Genomic DNA, 3,635 nt, shown 5'->3' on the forward strand with positions numbered 1-3,635 from the left:
ATTGGCATTTGAAAAAAGACTTCAGTTCTTGAGTTTTAAAGTTTTGCATTTAAAGCACCTGAAATGTTATTTTATATACTTAAACCAACAAGTATTTTATTCATATCTACTTCAAAAGGAAAAAAAAACTGCAGTCTTAACTTCTTTATATTAAATACAAAAAATATTAGTTTTTAAAATGTACTCATTTTTAAAAAGGTCATCTAAAGTTCCTAGCAATAGAAGTACTGTTTTGCCAATGGCAAAACAAACCCAAATATCAAAGGCTTTATTATGTTGAAAACTAAGATCTCAGAGAGGCTGAGAGGATTTGAGTTAGACACTCATATTCTCTTAATTTTTAAGGCTTTTAATACACACCTAAAAATCTCAAGGTTGTCTTATTCCAGAAGCATCCTAATGTCTTTAGTGTATTGGCTAACAGAAACTACTCTTGAGACCATTGGAAGGAAGCATGGTTGTTTCTCATGGATGTTTACCAAATAAGGGAAGGCCAAAAATAAAATCACAGGAATATTTGTGTATGTGCTTTAATCACAGCTGTTCACTACATATAGGATGAATTGTTTCCTTGTATCTAGTTCTATTGCCAATCTCTCTTGTCCCCGCCCCCCACCCCCACCCCAAGTCCTCATTATTTAAGATATTGTCTTAGGGCATCATAGACTCCTGTGATTGAAAGGGACCTTAAAAGTCATCTAGTTCAATCTCCTTTGCAGAGCTTCAATTCTTTCTATAGCCTATGGGTCATATGGTCATCTGGCTGGAACCAAGGACTGTCCATGATTAGGAATTCCTCACTTTCAGGGCAGCGTAGTTCTTTGGGTGTTTATTACTGAGAGCATTCTCCATCATGCTGAGTTGTCATTTGTTTTCTAGATTCTTCCTCCCCTCCTCTTCTTTCCCTTTCCCTTATTTCCATTTTATTTTCCTTTCCTTGTTTTTTTTTCTTTCCCTTCCCTCCTTCCCTCCCTCCCTCCCTCTCTCCCTTCTTCTCTCTCTCTCTCTCTCTTAAACTGGGAACACTTCATGAATTTGCATGTGGCACCTGCACAGGGTTCATGTTAATCTTCTCTATGTTATTTCAATGTTAGTGTCTGTACTACTGAAGTAAGCACTGGAGGAGACTTGTATCTGGTGCCTGGATTAGACAATAAAGAGTTTTCTGTTTCCCAAATTTGCAACATTACTCTGGTTTCTCTCCATCTCTGCTGTGAGCTATTCAATAATTTTCTAATAAATTTCAATTTTCCCAATCTAGTAAGAAGCAGAACTAGTCATTGTTAATAAAATAATTCTAACTAAAACAAGAAGGCTCTGCTACACAGAAGGTATGGTATATGCAAAAACCTGGAAGCATGAAAAAACCAGAAATCATACATAGCAGATGAGTTTTTGAGGGCAGAGGTGAGGATGTTGGGATGAATTCACTAAGAAAGAAAGATGGAGAGACTACAGAAGAAACCCTAATTGAATATCTTATTCAGCTTCTCAAAGGAAACAAGACACCGCATCACAAAATTTTATTCCTGACTTTTATCCCTATCTTGATTTTTAATCAATACACTAATAATTAAAGATCTTAAACCACACATTCAAGTATGTGGTTACTGTTTGGAATTGAACCTAAAATCTGAGTGACACAAGTTTATACCCATGCTACCATGACAGCTTTCCTCTCCTTTTGTTGAAAATAAAAATGAGGAAAAATATTTTTTGTTTCTTGAAATAAACATTACAAAAACAAATAAAAAAATATAGAAGCATGTCCACATATAATGCACAGTAAGAGTAGTTCAATGTCAGAAAATTTATTGATTAAATTCACTGCATTAAACAATGATCATCTCAATAGATTTAAAGAAAAACTAGTAATATTCCATATTTCTGTCTGATTAAATTTTTAAAAATCTCTAGGAAAATTGAGTAGGGAACTTCTTTTACTTGCTAATGGCCACCTATTAACAACAAAAATAAAAAAACATGTACTTAGATGTAAAAATATAGGATAATTTCCTATTAGGTTGGAGACATAACACATATTCCATCTATCCCTAATATTGTTCGTGTGCACTGGATAGTGCACAATTCAGTAAAAAATATAAAAGAAATAAGAAATTTAAAGATTGGAAAGAATCAGAAGTATAATCAGCTACAGATCACAGATGTATATAGGATATCAAAGAGTATCAGCAGGAAAAGTTTTGAAACTAATTAGAAAACATAAACAACATTTTTGGCTACACATTCAATTAAATATATGCAATTATGAGTGTCCCTCTATACCAATAACCGACCATAAAATGCAACAGAAAATGAGACCATTTATAACATTACCAAAAATACACTAAAGTATCTAAGAATTGAATTAATAAAGAATAATCACTTTAAGAAGATAAAATAATGTACACTTCAAATAAAAGGCTTAAAAGAAGACCTAAATAAATAAATACTCTTACTCTATGCATGGATGTCACTACCTAAACTTGTGAAAAGATAAGTTCCCCCCCGCCACGACATTTAATCTCTCAATTTAATGTACTTTTGTTCAAAATTCCAGTGGTGTTTTTGAAGGACAATAAAAAAAATCTTAAACATACAGCAAAAACTAAGATTATATTTAAAAAATAGGAATAAGGGGCAATTCCCTTATCACATATTAAGAAATATTATAGGATACTTCTGCTCCCAACCAACATGGAATAGCAGGGACTGGACTTATTCTTCTGCATAAAACAACTGAGAAAAATAAGTAAAAGACATGAAACAAGGGTTTCCAGGACTTGGCCATCAGGCAGTGCAGGACCAGGAAAAAAACATAGTGAGCCCACTCTGCCTGGAGAGAGCTTCCAGACCACAGAACTGAGAGGGGAACACAGGAGGACCTCTTGGAACCCTGAACTGAGGAGCCCAAGCTGGGAGTCTGAGGTGCCCAGCTGGCTAGAGTTTTCAGTACACAGCCATGGAGGAGAGAAAGCTGCCCAGTGAGAGTGCTCAGTATCTGCAGAAGGTCCCTGGAGTCTTCAACTGAATTTTTATAAGAACATGTCTATGAGAAAACTACAGGAGGTTGGGAAAAAACCAGTAGGAAGCATTGATGATCCTGGGGCTTGATGGTGATAGATTAACCTGCATTAACCACCATCCTGGGGCTCACATGGGACTGAGTGCAAACATCACACAATCAGTTGTTTAGTAAAATGTGTTAGGAAAATGAACTCTTAACCCTTTCAAAAATCATATATGATAGTAAATTTCAAATGAATTAAATATAATATAAGGTTCTTAAAAAATGATTGCTTTCATGGTGTTGGGGCTTGTAAAAAAATCCTTAAATGAAATTTAAAAAATTATAAAATTTTAACAAAAAATTTTTGGTATTTTATTAAAAGTAAAGTTTCCTATTGGGCAAAGAACATCACAAATAAATAGAAAATTGGTGAAAATATTTCAATGACCTAACCATAATAGAAATAATGCTAATAAAGTACCTCCTATGAATCAGAAAAAAATAATGGCTAATAAGTTTAAGTTGAGATTTTCAATAACAGTAATAGTAAAATAAATGCATGCTTTTTACAATGGTAAACACACAATATATACTATATTCTTAAATCTTAAATTTAGTTAAGTAA

The 3,635-nt window shown here is 33.6% G+C and overlaps 1 non-coding gene across 1 annotated transcript; it reads right to left on the reverse strand.

Moving 5' to 3' along the window:
* Window positions 1–1,011: 1,011 nt before the first annotated feature.
* On the reverse strand, window positions 1,012–1,118 carry LOC129072838 (U6 spliceosomal RNA). The gene has a single exon (XR_008529386.1). It is a non-coding gene; the product is annotated as a U6 spliceosomal RNA (small nuclear RNA).
* Window positions 1,119–3,635: the final 2,517 nt, after the last annotated feature.

The sequence above is a fragment of the Pteronotus mesoamericanus genome, unplaced genomic scaffold, assembly GCF_021234165.1.
Source record: "Pteronotus mesoamericanus isolate MK-2021 breed Mesoamerican mustached bat unplaced genomic scaffold, CSHL_Meso_final contig_33, whole genome shotgun sequence".
Classification (NCBI taxonomy): domain Eukaryota; kingdom Metazoa; phylum Chordata; class Mammalia; order Chiroptera; family Mormoopidae; genus Pteronotus; species Pteronotus mesoamericanus.